This window comes from Agelaius phoeniceus, chromosome 13 (assembly GCF_051311805.1).
Source record: "Agelaius phoeniceus isolate bAgePho1 chromosome 13, bAgePho1.hap1, whole genome shotgun sequence".
Classification (NCBI taxonomy): domain Eukaryota; kingdom Metazoa; phylum Chordata; class Aves; order Passeriformes; family Icteridae; genus Agelaius; species Agelaius phoeniceus.
The window spans coordinates 4,140,276-4,158,198 of record NC_135277.1 but is presented as its reverse complement, the minus strand read 5'-3'; the positions used below and the strand labels follow the sequence as shown (position 1 = coordinate 4,158,198).

General features: G+C 44.7%; 1 long non-coding RNA gene across 1 annotated transcript; it reads left to right on the top strand.

The window, feature by feature from the left end:
• The first annotated feature begins 1,004 nt into the window (after positions 1–1,004).
• LOC143695175 (uncharacterized) lies at positions 1,005–15,989 on the top strand. The gene is made up of 6 exons (XR_013184156.1): positions 1,005–1,251; positions 2,482–2,519; positions 5,633–6,017; positions 6,816–7,353; positions 12,038–12,249; positions 15,459–15,989. It is a non-coding gene; the product is annotated as an uncharacterized LOC143695175 (long non-coding RNA).
• The last annotated feature ends 1,934 nt before the right edge of the window (positions 15,990–17,923 follow it).

Genomic DNA, 17,923 nt, shown 5'->3' with positions numbered 1-17,923 from the left:
CCTTTCCCAGTGGGAAACTATATTTCAGAGCTTTTATTTATTAGACTTCTCAAAAAGTGTGTTTTTAATGCACATCCTGACTTTGTGCCAAAACTCTCCACTGTAACATTGGGATTGGAGCAACCCTTTGTATAGGGAGTTATATTTATTGGATTTTTACATATTGATACAGAGCAATTAATCTAAATAAATCATACACAGAATTGGCACATAAATCTCCCAGTCTTCACTGCTCACAGTACTATATTACTGTCCTGACAACCTTCCCTCAAATACAGAAAAACTTTCCTCTTGCTGTACTTTTTTCTAGGCCTCCTAAAGTGTCTTTGGTGGTTTTCTGGGGCTATGCAGCTTGGTTGTTGTTGCTGTGAGCTGTAGAGTTTGGGCTGTGGATTTGGTTTTAGGATGTAGGGACAGGACAACATCACTGCATTTTAAAGGAGGACAAAGCCTTGAAATTTGCAAGATGTGTGAGGAGCAGGTTTCATGGTAGATGGTTGAATATTTAATTTTAGCATTTTGAGCCTCTTGTGGCACTGAGAGGAGATTTCTTTCTGTTGGTTTAGAAAGGTACAATGTCTCTTGTGCTGCTTTGATGAGTGCAGTTTGCTCCAGCAGTTTCAGGGCTCCCAGTGTGTGTGCTTGTAGGTTGGACTCCTCCTTTCTGGGACACCCTCTTCCCCCTCCCAAATTGTTTCCTGCTTTCTGAGCAGAAGCTGCACATGAGACAGTCTGGGCCTCTTTATTTAAGGCAAATACAAAACCATAATCCAGGTCATGGCTGGGTACAATGCAGTGTGACTCTCTGGCAGTTCACACCAGTGGAAGATCTGCCTGGCTCTCTTTTGAATCCCTGCCATTATAAATCCCAGGGATGAGACAGCCTTCTCAAAAAACTCCAGTTCAGACTTTCCCACTGAAGGGTTAAGAGCTGTGGCTTTCCAAAGGGATTCTGCAGTACTGGGCCCATCACTGCAGAAGGCTCTGGTCTTTCTGACAAAAGGGCTCTGACATCCAGGCAGTACTCCTGAAAATTCAGAGTTTGGAAAGTCGGAGCTCTGTAAGAAATCATTACAATAAAAGGTAGAACAGATTCCAGCAAGTGTTCAATCACCCAGCGTGGTGCCACTTAGAGGCAGAAGACCTTAAAACAGCCAGCAAGATGCCTGCAGAAGAAGCCTCTGTGCCAGCTCTGGCACTCTGTGCCTGTCATTCCACTCTGAGCCTGTCATTCCACAGCTTTCATCCAAGGTAAGTTTGGTGGAGGGGCTGGGGACAGGTTGGGTCAGCTCAGCCTGGGCACTGCTGATCGTCATTTTATTCACTAGAAGAAAACAGAAAGAATACAAGCTAAGATAATATTCCTGATTGAAAAACAAATGTCTGAGCATGCTTCATGTAGAAATAGGAAAAAGGGCACAAAGGCACCTGCAGGAGGCCATCAGTGGCACAGCATTCACCTCTGGCTGGGGTCCAGCTGTGGCCATCTCCAGGATCTGTCATTGCAAGCATGTCTGGAGAAGAAAATAAAGAGAAAGACCCTCCTCTCTCAAAAATTATTCTTAAAATGCACAGCTGGTACTGTTCCTATGGAAAAAGGGATACTCCAGCCCTGCCCAGTGTCACAGTGTCCGATGTCATATCAGCAGTCCATGGATTCATGGGTCAGGCCTTCCTCTGCCCACTCTGTTTGTCAAAGGGGACAGGATTAGAGATTTCAGCCAGAGACAGAGAGGAGGTTTAGATTAGATGTTAGGAAGAATTTCTTCCCTGTGAGGATGGAGAGGCCCTGGCACAGGGTGCCCAGAGAAGCTGTGGCTGCTCCATCCCTGGAAGTGTCCAAGGCCAGGCTGGATGGGGCTTGGAAATAGAAGATCTTTAAAGTTCCTTCCAACACAAACCATCCTATGATTTTTTGACCACTGGTAATTTTAATGAATGATGGTTGTGTCACTTTCTATATTACATTCAAGCATATTGTTTACAACCTACCTTAAAAAAAATCATAAAATGGCACAATTTTTTAAAATGCATGCAGACTTGCCTCAGAAGAACAAATTTGTTTGGATCGTAAACAAAAATTCTGGGTTTATTTCCTTTTTCTTTTTTTTTTAACTTGAAATCTGTGTGCATGTCAAAAAATATTCCTGTGTACTTTCAAGAATAATTGAAGCATATGTACCCAAAATGTAATACTTTTCATAATGGTTTCAGACTAAATTATCCATTATATGGGACTAACACATAAAAGCCTTCCTCTACATCAAGTGATAGATCAAAGGGAGGCACGATGGCTTGTCCACATGCACAAACCACACCTCTCAGATTCTGAGAACAAGGATATGCTGTCTGCATTTTAACTACATCTCCATGACATGAAACACTATTCCTGCGTCTCCTACTGCGGGAGAGTCAGGTACTCCTGGCTACAAAGATTTCCTTTTACATTTCTCCCCTCTTTTTTTTTTTTTTTTTTTTCAGTTCCATAATACAGATGAGATTTCAGTGACTAGTCCTGGGTGAGTCTAATTTGAAAACTAAACTTCTCACTGTTCCTCTCAGGGAATCTCTCGGGAGGAAGTGTGGATCCCAATCCTTGGGTGGGAAATCCGTGATCCCAAACCCCAGCCCTGCATCCCGGGGGGTGGGTGCTGGTGGAGATGTGTTCCTGCACAAATCCCAGTGGGCACAGCACGAGGATTGATGTGTTCCTGTTCCCTGGGTCCCTGTCTTCCTGCTTTCTGCCAGTGGTTGGAGCACAGCATCGTGCCTCAGACCCTTCTCCTCTTCACTGCCTTGCTTCTTGAACTCAGATGTATTTAAAACTTTCTCTGCCTCATTTTGCTATCTGCACAATTAATTAATCTATTAATACTTCCATCCTTGTGAGGATTCTTAATTACTTTGTCTGCCTAAAACCCTTTCCTTCAAGTGGATGATGGGAGGGAGACAAATTCTGAGTTTTACTGCTGGTGAGCATTAATGGATCACTCTCAGATAGGGATCCAACTGTCCCAGCTTTTGGAGTGTTTTGCTGTGAGTTTTTCTCACTGTCTCATCATAAGTAATAAGAAATGCAAACTTACTGGCTTAGTGGCATGATTAAAGATGTTTGTGTTTGGAATTTGACTGCAGTAAGAGGCTGAAGATGTATAGTTTAATTTAAGTGCATGTCTAGATCTAGTCTCCCAGCCAGCAGATTGGATGTAAGCCCAATTATTCCCATTAGCATCTGGTTTCTGAGCACTGATGTACTACCATGATCAGGGAATAAAATTCCTTAAAATAATCTCCCCTAGCTGAAATGTTGAGGTACCTTTTATTGTTGTCGTGGCTGCTAAAAATGTGAAGTGCACTGGGGAAGTGCTGAGTTGAGGCACCAGAAGAAGAGGCTGTGATCATGGAAAGGCTGAAACTTCTCCTCTGATCATTTCTGACAGCTCAGAGTGGTTCTTCCACAATTGGAACCACTTGTGCTGCTTATTAATATAATGAAACTTATCCTCCAGCAAAAACAGAACCAACGACTGACACAGGAGTGGAGGGAGAGGCTGAAACCTGATCTGCTTAGGGGTCTCTTAAAGATGATGGAAGACTAATAAAATCCAGCTTGCTTCCTACCTCCATTACAACTCCCACTCCCAGCCTGTCCTCACGAGCTGAAGTGGAATAATGGCTCCTTCCAGAGCCAAGACATCCATCCCCAGCACAGCTGAATGGCCTCTAATGGTGTTTGGCACCAGGGCCTGCTTTGGTACCTTCCCTGATCTATGAAATTCTTTACTTTGATTCCATTGGGTGTTATGTGAAGCCTCTAAAATGTTTCTTAATTCTTATTCTTTCTTATTTCTTCGGGAGTAGACTTCTTTGGTCCTTGTGTTTCAGGGTTTTTCGGGTTTTTTTACAATTATTTTTCAGGTTAAAAAATGTTTCCACAGTACTTCAGAAGAGTTCAGTGTTTGGTACATCTTCATCATGGGGATAATCATAAGAACAGAAAAACATTCATTTTTCCCATTGGCAGTGGATTAGAGAAACAGTCATAACTCTGCATTAAATAGGATTTCTCAACACCAGGGGGGTGCTCATGAGAGGTGGAGTGGAAAAAAAATACTATAATGATTTAAAAAAATCAAAAAAAAACCCCCAAACCTGAGGTCTTCAGGCTTTCCAAGAAGTAGATAGGAAAGCAGCTAAACAGAACTGTAAGGGTAAGCAGGGCAAGATGTCAGAGTTGATTTAACTCATTACATTTAAGTGGAAAATAAGGGATGAAAGTTTAGTTTAAGAAAAATTAAGGAAATACCCAAGAATGAGTTTACAAAGTGCAATATTTTCTCTCAAAGCTGTAGGGTTAGCAGGTTGGTATCCAGCATCTGTGACTGATTAGGGGCATTTGAGATGGCAGGTGGCTTTAGGAAATGGAAACCTTACAGGGCTTTACAAATACTTTCTGTAGTTAGGCAAAGTTATTTGATTTATTCTTGCTGGTTCTCATTGAATAGCCTGGTTTAAAATCTATCAACTTGTCTTAATCCATGTTAATATTTTCTTATAGACACAGTCCTGTGAAAATTCTCCAATTGGATTCTGTAGAGTTGCCCTGGAGAATAATAGAGTTACTCAGTTTACACCACCGAGGGCTGTGTTAAGGTGAAGAACATAAATCATGGCATTTAAAAATGCCAGCCAAATCTTTTAGACAGTAATGAGATCAAGAACCAGATCTGATCATATTTGCTCCTGACAATTTTAAAGAGGCCTGTAATTCCACGTGCTTCCCCTCTGTGTGGTCATGTTGAAATTGCCTGTCTGTATCAAGAAGCCAAAGCCCCAAAAAACTCCTCAGCAGGGTGAAGGGTGGAATGGGGTGGATCTGCTGTTCACACTGTTGAAAAGGAGCAGGAAAAGGCAACTCTGCATCCCTTCTTTGCTCTGGTCCCCAGGCCATGCAAGGGCAGGGCCACGGGAGAGCCTATGGTTCTCCTTTTCAGGCTTGGATGGGAACCAAAACTCATCTCTGGGAAGAAATATTTGGAAGAGACACTGAAAACAAGAAAGTAAACCCCGTGTCTGGAGCTACTCCACAAGTCAAAGCAACACACAAAAACTGGCTCCTTAGAAAAGGGCAACAATAGGTAAAACAGGATTTGCAGCTGCAGGAAGCGCGGCCATAACGTGGTTCAGGGCAAGGGGAGTTGAAACTCTCAATTATCTTTCCCAAATAGCATTCCTGAGGAATAACTCAAGGAGAAAATACTGCAGAAGCCCCAGCAAAGGTTTGTTATTACTAGAGAAGAAAAATCAGCATTTGGCCAAACCTCTCCATTATCTGATATTGTAAAACCAGTCCTGCAGTGCTGTCTGGGATGTTCCAACCTCGGCACTGGTCCAGATCCATTTCCAGCTATGGATTGTGTGTCTCCCTCTGTTTGTGTGTTCTTCTGCAGATTTATTTTAAAACACCCTTCCTGAAGCTGCCCAGCATCCTGATTTATAGGATTTTACTAAGCTTCCCATAGCCTTTTCTTTTCTTTACTAAGTATGTTTTACTACTTTGTATTTTCTTCTGAAAAAAATGAATTTTATTGGACAAGGGTTCAAACATAGCTGCATAATGTTTGCTTTACAGATCCTGTATTAAACCACTTTAGCACATTTGTAGACCTGAGGAACTCGGCAAATACTGTGAAGGAAATGCCCTGAGCTTCATCTTGCTGCTTTGAACTGAGCACAGTGAACTTTGCTTGGTTGCTGAGCTGACACGTGAACAACCCATTTGCAATTCATGGAGAGAGAGAGAGAGCAAGGGGGCCTGATCCTGCTTTTACCAAAGCCAAAGGAAATCCTACTGCTGACTGCAGCAAAACCAGCAGCAAAATCATAATGACTATTTAAGATGATATTTCACAAGTACAGTAATGTGACAATCATGATAAAGTGGTGGTTTTTCCAGAGGCACCATCTGAATTAATAGGGTCTTTCCAACTAACTCTCCTTGGAATGGGTTGAAAGAGGTAAAATAAATTTTAAAAAATTTATTTTAAAAAGTCTCTAGGATACTTTGCCATTCGCCAGATTTTTATTCATTTAATAAATAGCTGTTGTAGTTTGAAGCCGGTTTTTGGGCGTTTTTTTCCTCTATCATTGTCATCTCCTCCTTCTTTATTGTAGCATGAGTAATCTAATTTTTCTGCATAGCATGTTGCAGTTTGATAGACAGGTCTCTGAGGGAAGCCTTATGTGTCAGCATCAGTGAAAATGACTTCTGAGGTTGGCTCACACCCCCACGCGAGCACGGAATCCAAATCACCCCAGAGTTCCGCATCCGCCTGCCCCACGCCTCGCTGCTGCCTAATGTATTCATTTGCCTCTGGCAAAAAAAAAAAAAGTGAGATCCTCCACTGCATACTGATGTCATGTGGAAGGAGCCATAATTGGCACTGGTCACGTGTGGCAGGCACCGGGAGCTGCTGATTTTTGCCGTTGGTGGGGATAAAGTTCAGCTCTCTGGATCCATCGTGTGCTCCAAGGGCTGCACACCCAGCAGTTCAAGCACGTTCCTTTTTTCCCCCCACCCAAAAAAAAGGAAATGAAAATAGGATGCAGGCACCCAGGTCTGTCTTTTTTTCCAGAATTCCATTGTAGTGGCAGGAGATTTTTATTTGGCTCCATCACTACTTCAGTTTATCAGTAATAATTAATGACGTGTGCAATTGCATTTCCCACTTTAATCAAGGACAGATATTTCCAATTCAGAGTTGCAGCAAGAAAACATCCACAAATGGGCTGCCTTTTCTTTTTCCTTTTCACAGGCAGATGCTGACAGGGAAATAAAAAGACTTTTTGCTTCAAGTATATATAAAGCTTTACAGCTTCACTTCCAAAAGGACTCTCCAGGACTGAGCTTCCCAAGTTACATGCCTCATTCAGTCCTCCCAGCAGTGCACCCTAAATAATTTGGGTCTTGACTATTAGAAATCATCATGTGAAGCCCACTGAATGGACAGGAAGATTTCCAGTGATTCATCTGATTTCAATTATACCCCTAAGAGCACTCCTGCCCTTTCTTCCTGCTTGTAATAGCTGGAAAAGTTATTGGAGAAGTGGGGCTCTGAATGGTCTGCCACTGATTTCTGAGGACTTGGATCAATGCTCTTTGACTCAGTTTCCCTGTCTGTAAACAAGATCTTTAATATGGGCAAGGAGTCTCCAGGGTATGGAAGGTTTTTACCTGAGATGGAAGCTGCTGCTCCCTGGTAACACCACAACTGCTGGCAATGATGGTAGAGCTGAACCTGCAGATGTGAAATACAGCTGTCATTCCTGATTCCCATGTCATCCCACCTCCAGGTAAGGAAATAGAGCTCGTTTTGGGACAAACCCACCACATTCAGTCTTCTTAACCTCCAGTCTGGATAACTGCAAAGATGAACAGAAGAATTTTATGCATAACATTTTAACTTGGCTTGATGTGCTTCCCAGTAGCATGTAAATAAACTGCCTGATTCAGAGCACTCTGTTCCTGACATATAACCCACTGCTCATTTAGCAGATTTAATTTTGCGGGCTTTGTGCATTTTTTATGTGACAATGATGATGTGAGGAGGCATGTCTTTATCACAGAAAGCCAACAGCACAGACTCTTTTTTACAAAAGTCCCTTCTTGCTGCTCCTTCGGAGCAGGAGCCCAAGATAATTCTAGCACAGGGTGAGCCATCTGTGACACGGGGCAGTTTTTTACTTGCAGACTTTATAACCTTTAATTGCTGCTGCATTTCCTGGCACTGTCGAGTAATAATGTCAGTGGATATCAAACCTTAAGTACATAGGACTCAATTATGATCTTGCAGAACACAGAAGCTGCTCAAATCCAGTCCAGACTGTGAACTCACAATCTGCTGTTTACTTAAAGTATAGAGAAAGCACTTGACCTCTTCTCAGTGGCATCCATGTGGAAACACTCGACAATAGAGGCCTTCCTTGGTTTTCTTAGGAATCATGTTTCAACATTTTCATCTCCCCTAATTAAGGTCAATGGTCACACACTCCCACTTCTCTCCTCGCCCCACTCTTCCAAAACTGCCGGCACTTACCCAGCTCCAGTTACCCTGGGTGAAACAAACTGGGCCCAGTTTGTGCTCACACATTTCCCGGGGGAATGAAGAGAATCCTGGGGATTTGAGGCTCTGCTGAACCAAGAGCTGTGCCTGAGCTCTGGCGTTTCACGTGTCCATCAGCACCACGAGCAGCAGAGCCTGATAGCCAGAAGCAAGCAGGAGGCGGGGGGTAGGATTGCTGCGAATGTGATTCCACGACGAGAATGTTTCCTAACCCGCAGCACATGTTCCCAGCCGGTGGGGAAGGTGTGAGCGAGCTCTGAAGGAGGACAGCGAGAGAATCTCATCTCCCTTTGCAGCGCTGTAAGTGCTAAAGGCAGGCGGGGAGGAAGGGTGGAGCTGGCAGACGGCTCGGAGGGAGCCTGGGGAGCACAGCGCAAGGACTCCCGCTGTCCTTGTCCCAGGAGCCCAGGAGAGCTCCACATCCCTGGCAAGATTCACCTGGGCACTGCTGCGCTTCGTCTGCAGCCCTGGCTGCCTCTCCTTGAAAGCCCTCACGGTTCCCAGCGGGCACTTCCCAGGAATGGGAATGCTCCAGCCAGGAGCGTTCTGTGTCAGGGTGCCGAGGATGCCTGCTAGCCCACCTCAAGGCTGAAAGAGCACATCCCACTGAATCAGGGGCTTGAGGGGACTGGATTTATCATTAGAAAACCTTTTCGGAGCAGTGTACATCCTGCTTAGTAATTACCTTTTCTCTACTAAAAAGATTCTTTCTTTTCATTATTTTTGTTGAGTAGGTGGCAGCTATGAGTGGTTAACAATGGAAGGCAGAAGTTGGTGAAATAACGAAACTCCGTGCTTCCAGAAGTCATTTAACATATGTAAAAACAAAAGTGGGCCAGCCAGCTGCAGACCTTGGCATTGCTTGGGCTTGTGCCTGATGCATTGCATCCTTTCCCTTTAAACTGGCTTCCTCTCATTTCTCACACAGAGCAGAATATCACTTCCAGAAAAGAAAAGAGCTAATGCTGTCTTTTTCCTTTTACATTAAAAAAAAAAAAAAAGAAAGAAAACCAGAACAAAACTAACAGAGTTGTGCCCTAAGTGAGATTGTCTTGACCCTTTGCAAAGCCAGATCCTCAGAGCCTCTGCCAGCACACGCTTCCAGCACAACTCCTTTACTCCTTTGCTCCTGCTGAGCTCAGCTGTGGGTGCAGGATCAGGGCACCTGCTCTCTGTAGAGAATAACTACCCAAAAAAATGATTTTTTTTTTCTCCCTTCTATACTGTTTTTTTAAGCTGAAAAATGTGTGTTTGGTTCTAAGGGCAGGCTGTGGTGTTGAGCAGCGCCGTGGGTTCCTCGCCCCAGTGGTGTGGGGACTGCATCCACAGTTTGCAGGCGTCAGGGAGATGTGTCAGAGCCACCTGACATCCCAGAGAGATGGATTTCTCATGTAAAAGTAGAAAGTTATTAGCTCTCAAAATGTTCTCTTGGCAGCAGCAGGGCAGCAAGTGCCGCTACAGGGAAGGCAGGTGCTGGGCCAGCATAGTCCTGCAAAAGGTTTTGTGTTATCACATATTGCAGAATAATGTAATAAAAACCAAGGACTTTTATTCCTGAAAGAGCTCAGTCACTCATGCCACAAGGAAGATTATGTTTAATTAAATATTGAACCCCTTTATATATCTGTACCAGGCTCTGAATCACACTCCCTCTCCTTACAGCCAGAGGACATTCCCACATCTTCAAAGATTTTACAAATGAAGCTAGTTGAGAGTTTCATTTCCCTTGAAACTAAATTGAGCTACTTTGGAGATGGAAACCAGCAACTCTTGAAAATCCCTCTTTCAGCAGAGCAGGCCAGGGAGAGAAAAAATATACATTATTCCAGAAGTGAGCCACAGGATGACTTTTTAATAGCAGAAAAACTATAATATTATTTAGTATCTGTGCTTTGTTGCTGTGTTGGGGGGCAGGTTACACCTCTTCCACTGAGCTCAGTAATGGGCCCTTGCACTTCAGTTACTCCTTGTTTGATTCCCGCAACACTTTCCTGACTCCTTTTTGGGGAAATTTTCATATTGCTGCTAAAATTTAGTCACTGGGGACTGCTTATACATCCTCAGACCCCCCTCCTTGGATTTAAACTCCATCTTTTTTGCGAGTGTGCTGTGAGTTTTCTTCATTGCTGGGATATGTGTTATCTTGCTCGATTGCATTTAATTTGGTCTCCATTTGCATATTCGCGTCCTGGGCTGAATCCGTCAAGATTTTTCCCATGACACATTTTGCCTCTGCTGTTCCCATGACACATGTTCCTTCTGCTGTGGCAAGATCTACTCTGAGGATTCATCTTTTCTTCTGAGAAAAGGGAGGCTGTTTTCCCCAAGTTCAGGTTAGGATTTTCCGTGCCTTCCCCGCTCTGCAGCGATGTCAGCTCGCACACGATCTTCCTCAGCTCAGCAGGGATGAAACTCTAAATCCTTTCTCACTTCAGTCTCCCAGCTGGCTTTTGAGCAAAAGGTTGTGGTTTGTGCCGTGTCATCTGGCTTGCTGTTGGGTGTTTGGGGCTTGCTTGAAGCCATTTCTGCAATCAAAAGGCTCAGCTTTAAATACCAGCCAAAGAGTGGGCACGTGTGTACAGCATTAGGGCCCCTTTTCAAAGAGCACCTTTGGGTGAATCACTTGACCTGGCTGTGCCTCACTTCTCCATATAGAACAGAGGAAAATAATATTAATGCAAGTCTAACTTTCTTCAGATACTGCAAGGCTCAGTGCACGACCAGAGGTGATGTTCTCGGGTATTACAGTAATAGGGGTCACAGGAGCTAGATGGAAAAGTAAAGCAGAAGCTAGTTAAGACTTTCTCAGCTGCAAAGGATTAGTGTTCATTTTAAAATCTCTGGCTCTTGGCAAATTGGGACACTTACTAACCTGTAGCTTAGGAAAAAAAAAAAAAAAAAAAAGCCAAAGCAGCTGAAACAAGGGTGTTAGCAAGTCTGGCAGCACAGTGCACCTTATCTCTATCCTGGTGGAAAATCAAAGGCACATTTCCAGCTGTGCCCGTGAGCACTGTTTGGTCACTGAACAAAGCAACTGGCACCTCGTATCCAACCTACAGAACGATCACAGCCTGCTTCAGGTGCACAAACAAGTGCAGAAATGAGCTCCATGCACAGAACTCATTGTTATTCAATCAAGCCTTTAATTGTAAATGTTTTAAGCAAGGAGTTCTCTGTTTTATGAAAGTGTGCTCAGCATTACTCCGCTGCAGACATCTGTCATTCAGCAGGCGCCACCCAATAAAAGTGCTTAAAATGTTCTGTTCCTCAATTAAAATATAAACCAGAGCTGTTTAAGGGCTTTTACGAGGTGATTTCTATTTACCTGACAGATTTCCACACTGGAGGAGCACAAAGCAGGATTTCAGTTTCTGATCAGAGTGATGGCTCTGCAAAATAGTAAAGTTTCAATTGTTTTAATTTATTTCTTTTTTGGGGTTTTTTGTTTGTTTAATTTCAGGAATAATAAAAAAATCCATGAAGAAGAAAGGAATTCCTATGCCAGATAAAAATGAGGAAGATCTTGGAAGGGTGATCATTGCTGATCACACATGCTGGAGGAACTGGGATCCAGGATGAACTCCTGGAGCCTGTGCCAGCACCTGCTAACCTTTTCCTCCAAATTTCATCAAACAAAAAACAGGAAAAAGGGTGCTCTGCTCTGGCCTGAAACAGCCTCTTATGAAGAGAAACAAGACTATGGCTAGACAAAATCTCCCATTTTCCCCAAAGAAACACTGCATGAATGCTTTCATGGTTATTCCACTGCAGATGGATATTTCATCTCCCATCCTGCCTTACTATGGCTCTCAAAAAAAAAATCTTTCTTTTCACCTTCCTGCTGCTCAAGCAGGAGTGGATGTTACATGGAAAACAAGCATTTCCACTAAAAAACCCTCTACTTTCTGTTCCAGAGCCTCAGGAACTCACCTTCAGGGGCATGAGAGGTGCAGAAAAGGCTTTGCCATGTGTTGTGCTTTTACAATGTGCTGATCTCCCGTGGTCTCCTGTGCCCCACCCTCTGGCAGCTCATCACTTCAGTGCACCTGGTCAGCATCAGGAGAAGATTGTATTCCTGCAAGACAAAGCTTTCAGCACCAAACCCTAAACCTTCTGCTTTTGCCAGGTAACAATATGTTTTGGGCCAGTTTGCCCTGTCCTGCATGGCCATTAAGCCATTGTGACACTTGACCATACAGCTGATTTCTGACAGGGGGGCCAAGCCAAGGATGGAGCCTGTGGGGAGGGAAGAGGGGTGGGTTTGCCCCATCTCCTCCATGGCTGGGGGCCACCCTGCTGCTTTTGGGTGCCTGCAGGTCCTCAGAGCCTCCACAGCAAGGCAAACTGAGATTCCACATGGCACCAACCGAGCCCAGGCAATGCAGGCTTCTCCTGGGAGTTTCAGGGATCCAGCTTCATCCAAAGCTGCCTGTGCCAGAGGTACCAATAACTGCTGATGCTCAGCCCTAAGCTGGTGACCTGCCTCAATTAGATTCTTCCAGGGGAGATGTTAATTCCCTTTTAAAATTAAGGAAAGGAAAAGCAAGGAAAACAGTAACTGAACCCAGCAACAGGTAAACAAGCAGCTCCTGGATTTTGCACCACAGGTATTCAGAGTGCCTTGAACCACACTGCTTGGAAAATGCTGGGAAATCTGATGCTAGTCCTTAATGTGGTGTGTGTTTTTGTCCTCTCCAGCAGCAGCATGAGTCAAGGACGAGGCATTAGCCCTCGCTGTGATCCCTGTGGTGTCAGTTCAAGTCAGATTCTTCCCGTTATTTATATGTTCCCTTTTGTGAGTGTATCGATTATACAAGTGAGTTCTCAAGTGCCTGGGCACTCAACACAGCCACACAATGGAGGAAAGTGTCCAGGTTAGCCTGGAATTGCACAGGTGCTGAGCATGCCAGGGGACAGGAGTAAATAGTGACATGTACAGTTCAGAGCCACCTCTTCAGAGCTTTCTGTTTTGCTGCACGCTGGCTAAAAATAAAACCTACATTTCAATTTCCAAGGTGTAGCAGACAAAGATTGTCAGAGTTGTTCTTAGCCATGGCAGAATTGCCACCTTCAGGACATTTCTGAACACACGAGATTATTCCATGATAATCCAAAATCCAGCACAAGCTCCTCCCTCCCCTGTATTTGTTTCACCCTCTGCATTATGAATGCTGTGGGTAAGGGCTGTCTGTTTCACAGGGGGCTTGGTATCACAGAAAGCTGGTTGTTGATCTCTGGATGCCTGCAGGCCAGCAATCTGTGCTACAAGTTACCCCTCTTAAAAAAAAAAAAAAAAAAAACCAAACCAAAAAAAAAGACAAGTGGATAAAACTGATACAAGCATCTGTAACAAGCTAATTGGACCCTTGTGGGCAACACAGCAGATACAAAATTAAAACAAACAAAACATCTCATTGTACAACTGCACTTCCAGGACTGCTATCACAAAGGGACCCGTCTGGATTTTTATTTTAGTTTCATTTTGTCTTAAAAGGACCTAATTACGGCCAGAGCTGGAGTATCACAAGTCTGTTTTCATCTATAAAGAAAGGATATTTTGCCTCTGAACCTGAGAAATTGTTAGAAGTTGGTAATTAGTATGACTTGTTAATAGAGTTTGGCTGTGATTAAGCTGTGATTGAGTGTGAGTTTGGTTCTTGTCAATGTGAATGCCTGTAAGGTTGAGAGATGTTTAATGAGACACCTGTTGTCAGCAGCACCCCGTGGGTTTTGTTGCTCCTGATTGGAATTTGTACCACAGAGCAGGAGCAGCAGCAGCACAGCAGGCACAGCCCCAGCTGGAGCATCACTGGCAAAAGGTCCAAGAGAAATGGAGGCTCGGGTCCTCTGCACTGGAAAGCTCCAGGGATGCTCCAAGTCCCACAGGTCACAGTGCCTGGGGTGATCCACCACCCAAACCATGCAATTACAGCTGACTTGGGCAGTGCAACAGGCAAAAACATTGAGATTTTATCAGGTCACCAGGGAATGGTGGCCTGGGCTGCCGTGGGATGCTGGGTCTTTGGGGGATGGCAAGAGGGGGGATGCAGCTGAGCAGGTTTAAAGCTCTCTACCCCCCAGAATGTCCAGCCCTCGGGGAGCTGGTAATAGTGGGGCTCTCTAAAGTGTGACATTGATGGAGAAAGGCTCTGCCCAGCTCATCCCTTGATCATCCTTCCCCTTGGGAATTTTCCTCAAGGGAAAATGTCCCACTGAGTGACTCAGTATCTCTTGGCCTTTGAGCAGAGAAAGGCCTTTAATTCATTTATGATATTTTTGTCGCAAAAATCAGCATCATTTTCCACATGACTCCATATAATCACTCCCCACACCAAAACCTAGGCCTGATGACAAATTTGTGTACTTGGGGCTACATATGTAAAATATTATTTCCCCCTGAATGTCCATTAAACCTTTTCGAGCCGCTGCAACTGAAAACATCCCTGGGTTTTACATGCAAAAAGCCAAAGAAGCTGGAAGCAATCGCGATGAAGTTGCAGCGTTTTAAAGTGAAATGCCTGAGCTGGGAACAACGGGAGCAGGAGCATTCCTGCTGCGGGAATGTGCCTGGGGAAGGAGCCGCTGGCTTTGTGATGGATCGGAGCAGCCACTGGATGGCATCGCTCTACACGAATGGACCTGCGAGACGAGCGCTCGGCACGGCTGCTGTGCCAAGGAGATTAATCCAGCCCCGAGAGGCTCCGGCCACCGTGACCTTACCAATTCTTTAAATAACATTCAGAGTTCTCCTGGCTGCCCGGCCGGGAGCTCCGAGTTTGGGCAGAGCGAGCAAAGCCGACACCCTGAAGCAAACCTATTTCCAGGCTGAGTGCGTTTGTCTTTCATTTTAGGTGAAATCAAATATTCAGCCAGTTTTTGATAGGTTTCCTTCTCATGAGATGGGAAAAAGAATAGTTTGTAATTTGTGGCTGTATCACACCAGAGCAGGGCAGCGTTGATGGCCTGACTGAAGCCCTGGTGCTGCCCAGGCAGCTCAGCTCCCCAGGGCTCAGGGGCTGGCAGGCAGCTCAGGCTGAGCTGAGCAGGTTATTTGTGTGTAGCAAGAGGAAAAACCAAAGAAAAAGGAAAAGCAATTGTTGTCTGGCATGTTGTGCTTTGCTGTGGGCTCCAGAGCACCAAGCTGGGTTGTCACCCGCGTGTGGCGCCGCCCCGAGCAACAGCAGCGTCTCAGCACGTGCTAATGCAGCTTTGCTTTCTGCCACATCACTACTGATGAGGAACCAGCTGGTGGCCAAATAACCTGATGTTCATATTTTCCCTGGGGTGCTCTGTTTCTTTCATTACTGACACCCTGTGTTGGCCTTGCTCTTCCAGTGACTGCATGTGGCCAAGCCAGCCTGAGAATGTCACTGGCCGAGCTCGTGCCCGAAAGAAATCTGCTGATGGCTTTGGTGCAGCAGGATATTTGAGACTGCAGCCCCAGAGAAGGCGTATCTGAAGAGGGATGCACCATTTGTGGGGGTCAGTTGGCAGTCACAGCCAGCAGATTTATCTTCAGTTAGGACATGGCATCATCAGGTGAGTGCTTGTACATGGGCTGGTAGCCACAGCTGTTCTGGGCACAGAACTTCCTGTTGGTACTGCCCCAGCTTTGACCAGGCTAATAAATTTAATGATCACATTCAATTATATAACTCCAGTTACACTGGGATTAAAATTGGATCATCATTTCAAGTCCTGCAAAAGCCCCTTCACTCCCAGTTCTGTACTCAAACCCCTGCTGCCTTTTTAAGACTGGAAAGGTATGACAAAAAAATGCAGTATAAAATAAATGCTACATTTGTTTTATGACCCCATTTGTCTCCTTTTTCTGGACTTACCTCCCAATCCAAACAGCAAGAGAACTGTATCCATCCTGATGTGCTCAGCAGTCCACTGGTAAATGCTTTCATTTCTGCTGTCAGAAATGCTCAGGCTTTGTGGGAAATTGAGATTATATCAGCAGGAGGCTGCTCAGGTCCTTCTTCTGGTGGCCACAGCTCTGCTGCAGTGGCTGTAAGAGATCAGAACAACTGACAGTGATTGCCTGTTTCACATCTCCTGCTTGGTACCATTGCTTGAGGTCTCTTGTGTCACCCATGGGAAGGCCTCTATGAGGTGGCACCAGAGAGCTCAGTGCTTTTGATCTCTTTTCCATTGACTTTAGAGGAAATGGCAATTTCTTCCCAACTTCAGCACTTTCAGGGCTGTGTTTGAACATAGGAAGGATAAATCTGAATATCTTTATCTATTTAATAGTCAGGAGTGTAATGACTAAAAGAAGGGTGTTTCCTACTGTTCCTACACTGCATGGCAGGCTGTGTTTGGAAAAGATCCCCTTGGACCCAGCATTTATGGAATGGCAGAAACCCCAACCAGGGTACCCACTTCTGTGCTGGCTGTTTTAAGGGAGATCAGTTTTAATGCAATCACCTCAGCACACAAATTTGCCCAGGATCTTTCTAGACTCAGGGCAACACTCCAGATCTCCAAAAAGTCAAAGTGACCTTGGAAATTGCAGGGCAGCCCAGAACACTGACGGGCAAAGGGAATTCAGAAAAAAATAAAATTCTAGACTAATTCCAGACCATTACAAAACTATCAGAAAAACTGAAGTGTCTCATTCTGTTTGGGGGCACAATGTAACAGGGGATCTGTCACTGTCAGCACTGCTCCTGTCTCACTGAAAGCTGTGGTGCCTTTCACCACCACCACATAAAAATTCAAGCCAGCTGTCCCACCTGCCTGAGCAGCTTCTGTTCTGGGCTCCCATGTGCCATAGGTGTTGTGCTTATTGATTAGCTGGGGCTTATTGTCCCTTGACATTGTTAGGGAATATTCTGCTGGTTAAAGTCACTGGAACTGATGCGGGCAGAACATTCCGAGCCTGGCTACATCTCCAGGTTAGACTGTGGTGGGATTGGTACAAAATGAAAAAAAGCTTAAAAAAGATTTTTTTGAGAAGTCACCCAAGTCAAAAAAGACTGGGGGCCTCCGTGACTCTGGCTGTCAATAAGGTGTTAGGTAGGGGAAGATTAACACCCTTTAGCAATGACACAGCTGTTCCATTGAAGGTGATAACATGCAATCAGGGGAGGGAAGAGTCTAGCACAGAATAATGAACAGAGCAAGGAAAGATCAGTAAAAGGGAAGGTTTTAGCCCCAAAATGCTGAAGAAGCCTCTTAAAGCTGATTATTTTAGTGGTTATAAATAAGTATAAAAAGACCCAGAGCATCACTTTAGGTCTGCACAACGAGCTCAAATATTTAGCCCTCTTTCTAAAATCAGCCTGGCTCCTAGGAAGAAGAAAAATAGTGATAATATAGAGAATAAAGTCTCTTATCTGCCTTGGCAGTGAGCGTGCAGATAAACACAAAAATCCTTATCCTAAAGACAGCATGTAGCACTGAATCTCTTCCTCTGAAAGCACAGCAAATTGTGATAAGAGTAGGGTTGGGAAGACAATAGATTTAATAGTGGAAAGAACCTAGTATTTTGTCAACTCTTGTCTTCCTTGGAAAGGAATCAGGACAATGAATTTCTCCCTCTACTGCTAATGGCTAAAGGTAGAAATTAGTGGTTTGATACACCCACAGCTTTGCTGCTCACCTGAGCTTGTCCACTGCATCAGGAACCACCAGGTCAGTAGATTTCCCCAGGGAATTAAACATCAGGAGGCTTAGTGCAGAATTAGTGGTGATGTTGCCAGTCAGGGGTGCAGTCCCAGCAGGTGTGAGGCCACCATCACAACCTCCCTGCTGCCCTGTGGAAGAAGAGCAGATCTTTAGCCACATGGCCT